This window comes from Babylonia areolata, chromosome 1 (assembly GCF_041734735.1).
Source record: "Babylonia areolata isolate BAREFJ2019XMU chromosome 1, ASM4173473v1, whole genome shotgun sequence".
Taxonomy (NCBI): domain Eukaryota; kingdom Metazoa; phylum Mollusca; class Gastropoda; order Neogastropoda; family Buccinidae; genus Babylonia; species Babylonia areolata.
In genome coordinates, this window is record NC_134876.1 from 87,396,232 (window position 1) to 87,406,231 (window position 10,000).

Below are 10,000 nucleotides of genomic sequence, written 5' to 3' on the forward strand. Positions count from 1 at the left end.
AAGCAAACTGATATGGACCATAACTTATCTGTACCAGCAGAAATATTTTGAATGTGCTTCATCTTGTTATTTTCTCTCTCCGTCTCTGTCACATCTGTCTGTCTGTCTGTCTACCTGTCTTCCCTCTGTCTCTGTCTTTCACTGTCTCTGCCTCTCTCCGTATCTCTTGTCTCTGTCTATATCTCTCTTGGTCTATTTCTCTTTCCGTTACATTCCTACCCACGTTTTCTTTTCTTTTCTTTATGTCTTCCTCTGTTCCTTTCTGTTTGTCTTTGTTACTTTTTTGTTTAAATAGAAACGTTTCATTTGGATTCAAGATTCGATCTGTTCCGGGCGTTTCAGTTTCATCGAATGTTTGATAGTAACATCGGCATTGTTAATATATTGCTGAAGCCGTATGTGATTGATCTTTCCTGTCTGCGATAGCGAACGCCAAGCAGGCGTCTCCAAATTTCCCTGCAGACCTCGCCTGTCCTTGATCGAGCCTTCACAGCACAACACCAAGTCCCTGGTGTGCTGTGCTAAATGCTGCCATGGAATCAAAATGAGGAAAAATGTGCAGGAGTTCATTCTTATCTTCATTTCTTTTCTCCCCCCCTCCCCCTCTCTGTCCCCCGGACACACACAGTCTTGTCGTGCGAGGAATGGCGAAGGAGTTGTCTGTACACAGCACACAGTCCCTGGTGTTCCTTAAATGCTGCCTTGGAACCAAAATGAGGAAAATTGTGCAGGAGTTAATTCTTATCTTCATTTCTTTTCTCCCCCCCCCCCTCTCTGTCCCCCGGACACACACAGTCTTGTCGTGCGATGAATGGCGAGGGAGTGGTCTGTACACAGCACACACACAGTCTCTGGTGTTCCATAAATGCTGCCTTGGAACCAAAATGAGGAAAAATGTGCAGAAGTTAATTCTTATCTTCATTTCTTTTCTCTCCCTCCCCCCCATCCCCCCTGCCCCCCCCCCCCCCCTCCAACCCCCCCCCCCCCCCCTACACACACAGAGTCTTGTCGTATGAGGAATGACAAAAGAGAGGTTGTGTTCACTAAGGGTTTTACATTTCTCTTTTAACTGTTCCTGTCCTGTCTTGTGCTGCCCTGTACTTTGTCAGTCACTGTCCCTCGGGGGGAACGGAAAGTTGTCGGTGCCCTGCTGATTGGAAGAATCTGCAGAGTCTGGGCTTACATGGGTCCGTGCCTGTGAACCCAACAGGGGAGGAATTTGAATAATACAGTCCCTGACGACAGACACATGTCCTGAAAAGCTAGACACCTTTTATCAAACGTGAGACTTATTTTACAACAAACACTTCTTTATTAAATATATATATATATATATATATATATATATATATATCCATTCCATGTCCGTGAATCTTCTTCTCCCTTTTAGATTATTACCGCCAAACAAGCATCAATCGATTTATCTCTAAGCCTTTTCATCCTTGATCCTACATTACTCTTTAGGTTTTCAAATAGGTCCTTAATACTGAAATAAATCACAGTGGAAAACGTGTGCTATCTTGTATCTTTTGTTGTAAAAATTCATAGCGTGACTAGATAGTGTCTCAACGCTAAGTGCCCAATCGATCTTCTAAACTTTCTTCCGATCCCATCCTTGCTGGTGTGTACTTTGTCACTCACTGTCGTTCGGGCAGAAAAGTCGTTCAGTGGAGGATCCTGCAGAGACTGCTGGCAACGATCAATACCTATGGAACGACAGAAGATGAGTTGGGACGTAGATGGACCGAGCTGACACTAATCGGCCTTCTCACAAGGTTTCACCTCATCTGGGGATGTATCAAAGTATTCATACAACTTTCCGTCAGAATGGTCAATCCAGTTTAAAGTTCTGTATGTGTTTACATGAAGTTGAACTTTTGTTTCAACTGCTGTATCGGATTTTAAAAAAAATGTTTAATGTGCTAAATTATGGGAAAAAAAAGGGGTTTATGATCCAATTGAACATATTTGAAGCGTATGTAAGTTTTTTAAGAGATCCTGTTGACCCATTTCGGCAAATAGGTTGTCAGCTTCTGACTATGACAGTCATGTTATCAATGTTATTAAACAAATGAGCGAACAACATGCTTATTCTTAGCACGTGCGCGCGCACGTGTGTGTGTGTGTGTGTGTGTGTGTGTGTGTGTGTGTGTGTGTGTGTGTTTGTTTGTTTGTGTGTGTGTGTGTGTGTGTGTGTGTGTGTGTGTGTGTGTGTGTGTGTGTGTGTTGCTCTCTCTCTCTCTCTCTCTCTCTCTCTGTATGTGTGTGTGTGTGTGTGTGTGTGTGTGTGTGTGTGTGTGTGTGTGTGTGTGTGTGGTCTTATAGTGATCTTCATCAGTTCCGTCGAAAATTGATTTTGTGTTTTAATGACGCTGTCTGATACATGGCAATTGCTATATTTCAGTGTATTTAATCTTAATGTCAAACTGTTATATCTTTTGTATAAGAATCATTTTAACTATGTGTGAAAGAGTGGTGGTTCAGAATTTATTTCTTTAAAATCACCCGACGCCTTACTCACCTGTCATAAACATGATGAGAAATATACAAAACGTAGATAGTGAATACTTTCCGCTGTCGGTTTTAATTCCATTTAGTTTATCAATAGTGTCCTCCACCCCTTGTCGTCTCACGGCGAAGTCAGCAACAGTGACAGCATACGCATTGTACCGTTAATCTTCCCTGTCTGGGACTATCGATACCGAGTATGCATCTTTAGATTTCCCCGAAGACCTGGTCTTTCCTTGATCGAAACCTCGTCAGACAGTAGGTTACGTCTGTGTGCAAAGGAGGCCGTGGAATCACAATGAGGGGAAAAGCACAGGGGCCAGCCCTATCTTCATTTCTTTTTGCTCCGAAGTTCTCACCATGTCAGGAATAGTTAAATGCGTCTGAAGGCTAAGGGGTCTTATCTTTCTCTTTACGTTTCGACTGGTGTTGTACACATTCGCAGTCACTACCCCCCACCCTCGGGGAGAGAAATCGTGGGGTCCTGGAGAAATTTGGCGGTGCTGCAGAGACTGGGCTGACAACGATCAGTGCATGTGGACCCACGGGAATTGGGAGTTGGAATGCTGGCGGAGTACGTAGAAAAAAAAAAGAAAAAAAAAAAAAAAGCGCCCACTCACCAGGTTTTTTTTTCACGGGTGTTCGGAACCACGCCGGGTTGTTCCTGCAATTTTCCGTCAGAATGCTCAGCTCCACTCAAAGACGGGATGAACGTGTTGAACTGAACTGAAAAGAACTTGTGTTTTATCTGCTGTATTGGAACTTTCGCCGCCCCCTCCTGACCCCCATTTTCTCAGCCTCTTAGTTTTGAGTGTAAACAGCTTTGATCAGTTTCTTATACAGCTAGATGTTTCTTGCGCTTAATCTTAAGTGCGGTTTTATTAAGATATTCCCTTGAATCCATTGCTTCAGATCTTCTGATTTTAACAGCCAGCGACAGGTGAATTAGTCATGGCACGGAATAAGTGCGTCAATAAGACGTGTTTTTTTTGTGTGTTTTTTAATGAATGTTATCCAACAAAGGCTATTTATACACCGCATTTTTTTTTCTCAAAGAATAACAGATGTTAGTGTTGTCACGAAGGCATACTCTAACATTTTATATTTGTATGCTTGTGTTGAAATGTTATTTTGATGCTTAATTTGATAGTGTGTGAATGGAATCCATCATATCATTGGAATACTCTATCGTCGGTCGTTTCCTAGCAACACCAACATCAGCTGATACTGAAACACTGCGGTCAGTCTTCAGAAATGCTGTGCAAGTCTTTATTGCGCGCTGACTCCTCAACTATTCCTCACACGAGGGAAATATTTGAAAAAAAAGTTAATTAGTAACGTCTGTTCGTTTCCGTTCATTCCATCGCGTGTTCTGCAGAGAGGACCTTGTGCGAGTAGTGTAGCCTCAATCCGTCACGGAAGGTGAGATCTGCAGGGAAATCCGGAGACGCATGCGTAAATAATAATAATATTATATTTTTTATATGGCGCTATAATACAAGCATAAGCAAGCTCTAAGCGCTTTACAATCCAGTGAAACAAGAAAGCATATAAATAGTGGTAGAAAAATAGAACAGAATCATTAGCATTATAAAAACACAATGCATAAAACTCACAAAGTGATATACTTTCAATATTACAACTGTTACACTCCAACACTCACACAAACACACACAGACACACAGACACACACATGATTAAATGGCTAACAGCAATTTCCACTTAGAATACATACATGTAAAAAGGAGCATAATTGTAATTTGCATGCCATAGATTTTGTAAAAATGTAAAATAAAGTTTTGGATAGAAAAGGTAAAAGGGGCAAAAATCGGCAGTTATTCTCCCTTTCGAACCACACCACGACTATTCATCTGCCCGCCCCCATTCTCTCTGCTCACCCATCACACACACTCACATTTCCATGATCCTGGGACAACAGCACTATTTGAACGTTTCGTTTCGTTTCAAAAGTCTTCTCTTTGTTTTCTTTCTGTCTTCCTGCTCCATCCATGTTGTCATGCACATTGTTAGCCTCTGTCCCACGGGGACAGAAATGGCCAAGGTGCTTTGGACTGGAGAATCTTGGAGGAAATTTGGCTGACAACGATTAATGCCTATGGACCCTCTGGAGCTGGCATACAGATGCAATTTTGTCAGGTTTATTTGGCACTGGGAACTGTCAAAGCTCATTCAGCCGTGTTTCTTTTACATTTGCTTATTTGTTTGTTTATTTTATTTTATTTTTTTTGTTTTTAATTACTTCCCTGTGTTTTCCATCTCTATTACCCCCTGCAACATGAACATCGGCAGGGGCTGAAACGATTAATCTTCCCAGCCTGAGATTATTAACGCCACGCAGGCATCTTTGCATTTCCACGCAGATCTTGCCTTTTTTGATCCAACTTTTATCACACGCACACTCGTCGGTCCTTTCTGTGTGCACATGCAGCCATGGAATCCAGGAGCCAGTTGCATTGCTCGGACGGAAGAGCCCAGTATGGTTGCAACCCGCTACTAACTGTGTGTAGTATAGAACTGACCAATGGCGTAGTTCGGTCAACGTAGGCATTTAGTCACGTGTGACTGTCAAAAAGTTAGAACCAAGCAATGCAACTGGCCCCAGGAGAAGAAAACGTACAGAGACTTGTTCTTATCTTCATTGGTTTGTGCCCCAAACTTTTCTACCTGCCAGGAATAGTTTAAGAGTGTCTTCACCTAATGTGTGTGTGTGTGTGTGTGTGTGTGTGTGTTTTCACAAATCTCCTTCTCACCATCCCACCCATGTATTTTACCAGTCACTGTCCCTGGGGAAAGGGAAGGCACCCGATTCCTACTGAACAGATGGTTTTGCAGACATTGGTCCTGACAGTGATTAATGCATGTAAATCCCCAAGTCTTGTAATACAGATAGTGTCTGCTGGCTTGTCAAGTTTCACTGGCATTTGAAATGAATCAGGTTGTTCCAAAGTTTACAAACGTGCTATCGTGACGTTAGTTTTACTGAATAAGGCATTTCTTAGGGTTTACACAAATTTCATTAATAACGAATGTCCACGAAAATCCCATATAAAGATCAGAGCTTCTAAATCTTACAGCCATCAATATTACCACCTTTCTTATCATTGGGAAGTGAGTTGTTTAGTTTAACGTAGATTTAACGTTAAGTATTAACGTATCATGGACTGGATTTACCGAATGTGAAGCTGCTCTTCGCTGACCATACTGCCGACCATTTTGTCATGTTTCCGATGCTTCGTTTTTCAAGCGTTGGTCTGGACTCCAAACTCCTGTGCATTTTGGGGGGATTAGGCGGGGGGTTGGGGGATGGGAAGGGGTTAAGACTATGTAGTACACATTGATTTTATTTAGTGATAAACAATATTTTCGATTGCCTACTAGATTAAATCTCTTCCAGCTCATGTTCCTCTTTTCCCTTTACAGTCATCCAGCTCGGTCCCAATCAGCTCCAACCGAAGCGGTCCTCTGCTAATCTTCCCCCGTCCGTGGCCTTTAGATTTCCCTGCAGACTTATCCTTGCTTGATCGAGCCTTCATCACAACACTGCATCCTCAGTGTATGTGTGTGTGTGTGTGTGTGCGGGCAAAGGAGGCCGCGGAATCAATGCGGGGATGAAGTACAGAGGTTAGTTCTTTTCGTGATTTATTTTTGCCCCCCCCCCCCCCTCCGCCCCCCTAAAATGCTGGGCATCATTAAAGAGAGCACGCTAAGGGTCTTATCGGTCTCCTTAAGTTTTTCTCCTCACAGGCTCCATCCATGTTGTCATGCGGCGTGACAGTCACTGTCCCCGGGGCAGGGAAGTCATCAGGGTCCTATTGAAAGGAGAGTCGTGCAGCCACTGGACTGACAATGATCAATGCGCATGGATCCCGAAGAGCCGAAGTACAGAATGAGTCTGCTGACACAAGTGTTCGCCAGGTCTTATGGACATTGGAAAAGAAGTATCAACTTCACGCCCGATTTTTTTTTTTTTTTTTTCAGATTTGAAACTCAGAATTAAAATGTGTCTCGGAATTGTTGAACAGAACTTTTAAAAGAGCTTTTCATTAACCACCATACAGGAACCATCATGATTTATTTTAGTTTTGGTGTCAAGTGTGTTAACTGTTTTACCGGCTTTCGATGCAGCAGAACGTTGCTTGAGTTTGACAGCACTATCTGCTGCTGCCTCAAGATAAACGACCTGAATGCTCACCTGTTTCTTTGTTTTTATGCCGTGAATATGGGATAGTTTTACAGAAAATGGATCTGCGAACACACACATTTCAGCCTGGACAATTATTTCACGTTCACGCGTTGCCCATATTCGCCAGCTGACTTTTCAATACTTGACCGTTTTTAATGTGCTATTTCCACGCAGGCAGGGGTTCAGATTACCGGCAAGTCTGCGCTCAAGTTAAGGAGAAAATTCACACTCAAATCACCCTGAAATCAGTAGTGGCGCCCATGGTACGTTGGATCAGAACAAGCACTCCTAAACTCTCTCCCTCTCTCTGAATTCGAGAGCGACTTTGTGAGTTTGTATTTGCAAATGTACATGTACACATTTGTATGAGTGCATATGTATGCGTGCGCGTGCGCTTACGTGCGTGTGCATGTATGTTTGTTCAATAGATCAGCTCGGGTCTGTTTCAAAGCCGGTAATGGTCAGCTGTTCTGCGCACAGAAATAGTCAGTCAAAAAGGCTGGTGGATGAACTGGAATTTTGCCCCATGGGAAAGACGTTTCAAGCAAAGTAGATAAGAACAATCGAACTTCTGTCTAACGATAAATAGGACGTGACTTACTTGACCATATTTCATGTTTATCATATTTTATAATAATGTTTTATTTCTTTTATTATAAACTAATAGCGTTTATTACAATGTTGTTGTTTTTTGTGGGGTTTTTTTCCACACTATAACAGGGTGTAAATATGAATAAACTGTTAACGTGTAGCTAACTCTGTGCTTCCACATATACTGTGTGTGTGTAGGCGTGTGTGGAGAAAGTGATTGAATATGTCTTGGGGGCTGTAGGCAGCATGCAGTAAAACCTCACTGCAGACTGCATCCATTTCCACTTTAGCCATCGCTATCTCCTGGGAGAAGAAAGCGAGACAGGGAGACAAAAAGAAAGGAAGAGAAAGCAGGTGGAGTGAAGTGAAAGCAAAGGACGCTGATGATAATGAACCTCACCAAAATAGAACCAATTTCGAGAAAAGTAGGAAGCAAACCCTGGAATCCATATTGGCGACCGTGTAGTTCTTGTCCTAGCCTACTCTTCTGCTGTCCCCATGGTTCTTTCCGAGCAGCCCATTCTCTGCCTTTCCCAGACAAAGCAGACTTTCGCTTTGATACTGAGCGCAGGGCACTCCTGTGTTGACTTTTTTTTTTTTTTTTTTTTTTTTTTTTTTTTTTTACTGGTGGAGGGGAATGGTCCCTAAATAGACGCAGGATTCCTCAGATCATCGTGTCTTCGACTTTCAGGTAACTGGGGGAGGCATCAACTCTCTTTCATAGTTCAGAAATGCTCAGTCGCAGTGTGCACAGAAACGGAATGGTTTCGGGATGAAAGGCAATTCTGTCTGGCAGGGGGAACGTGTGTTAGTAAGGTTGGGTCATGCAGTCTGCCAAGGGATTGGTTTATCCCTCCTCTCTTCTACCACCTTAAAAAGACAAACAGTTCAGGGTCCAGGAAGGAGAGAGAGAAATAAGGATGGCTGCATGGTTTATTCATTTATAGGTGGTTGCCTGAAGAGAAAGAGAGGCAGAAGACAGACACATACTTAGTGTCGTTGGTGTGCACCTTTATTTTCTCCTCTTGGACTCGTTGTGGAGAAGACTTTAAACGTGTGGTTGGCTCTAGGGGTCAAGGGGTTTCGAACTTTTTAAACCACTCAGTGACAGCGACACTCCTCATTTCTTAAAAGGAAGATGATGATGTACGTAAACGTGGCCCCTTTGACTTAATAACAGTGGCGTGGCATCATTGTGACCCCCACTTATAGTGATAGGGTCGAGACAACTCTTTCACTTTAAAATGTAGAAGACATGACAGCCGCTGTTAGGCATGTTTTCTCGTTTCTTTATGGGGCTCATTGTTAGAATATATTGCTTATATCGGAAAAAAAAAAACAAAAACAAAAGAAGTCAGAAGTGTATATGAACTTGTCTGTCGCTTATATGATAGTGGTCAAGTGAGTTAACATTTCTTACTTCACTGTCCTTTTACTCATCAACCCTGCGCCCGAATGTTCGGCTGGCACCACAGATCGTCATTCTCCGCCTGAGACCGAATCGCATTTGTGGGAAGAAACCCGTTCCCATAAACCGGTTCGTCAGATTGCTGGAATGAAGGAAACTGCTAGGGAAGGGAAGTAACTGCGACAGAACTTCCCCCCTCACAGGCAAGCGAAGTTTTGCTGAGTAGTTCGAATGATTGGTATATTTTGTTGTTGGATTTTCTTTTCTGTTTCGATTTTCCGTTTCGCGATGGCAAAATGTGAAAGTCTTACTGCACAAGAAGTATTCAATGATTTAATCTAAATGTACACACACAATATTGCACCCCTTTTCTTGAAATTTTGGCAGTTGTGTTTAGATTTTATTACAACCATTATATAACGTTTGGTAGCTATTGTTTGAGCGGTTGTTATAAGAGTGTGTCTAAAGTGAGGCACGCCTCCTCTTTGATGCCCCTGGGCCAAAACATGCCAGGCTGGAAAGGCAGCACAACCAGGAGGCTTTAAAGGACCGAAAGGATGAAAATAAAAACGATCCATGGGATGTAAGTTTAGATGTAGTTTACTCATGTCAGCACATTTGCCATTTCATTTATGCCAGCATGTTTTACTTACGCACTGAAAATATTGGTTATTGTCACTGTTTGCAATGTTTTGATTCATGTGATGTTTCTGTTTGGTGGTTGATGGTCAGTGTGTTCAACCGGGCTGCATCGGCTTTGTTGGTTTATATGCACGCCCCCCCCCCCCCCCACCCCCACCCCCCCCCCCCCCACCCACCCATCCCCCTGCCTCCCCCCATTTTTTTTTTTTTTTAATACGTTGCTATGAACATGCGCTTAATAAACAGAGTTGCTGCTGATGATAATGACGAGTATCATGATCATCACGATTTTGCTGTTGATAATGCTGAGCATGCTGATGCCGATGCTGCTCATACTGCTAGCTCAGGTGCCATTGTGATTTTTAGCGACTGGTCACGATGCGTGTGCTTCTTCCCTCTGTTACTGTGTGTGAACTGACAACACACACATCTAAAACGTTCTCAATCGATTTTCTTTCTTCCACTTTCAGGTTGGTTCTGATGTTCGGGACCAGGAACCAGCTGATTGATGACTCTGCGAGAAAGAGGTACTGGTGCTTGATGCCTGACTGCCAAGTGCCAGGTAGGAGATTTCTTTTTAATTTTATTTTGATTTTCTTCATTATATTGTTTCAGCCCATAATGTGAGATATTGCAGTAAAACTGGC

At 42.8% G+C, this 10,000-nt stretch overlaps 1 protein-coding gene across 1 annotated transcript in view; it reads left to right on the forward strand.

The window, feature by feature from the left end:
- The window catches only part of LOC143293993 (uncharacterized), a 348,573-nt gene that overhangs the window by 183,058 nt on the left and 155,515 nt on the right, over positions 1 to 10,000 (forward strand). Inside the window, exon 4 of the mRNA XM_076605390.1 lies at positions 9,824 to 9,915. The gene's annotated coding sequence lies outside the window, so the exon portion shown is untranslated. The remainder of the gene's footprint in view (positions 1 to 9,823; positions 9,916 to 10,000) is intronic.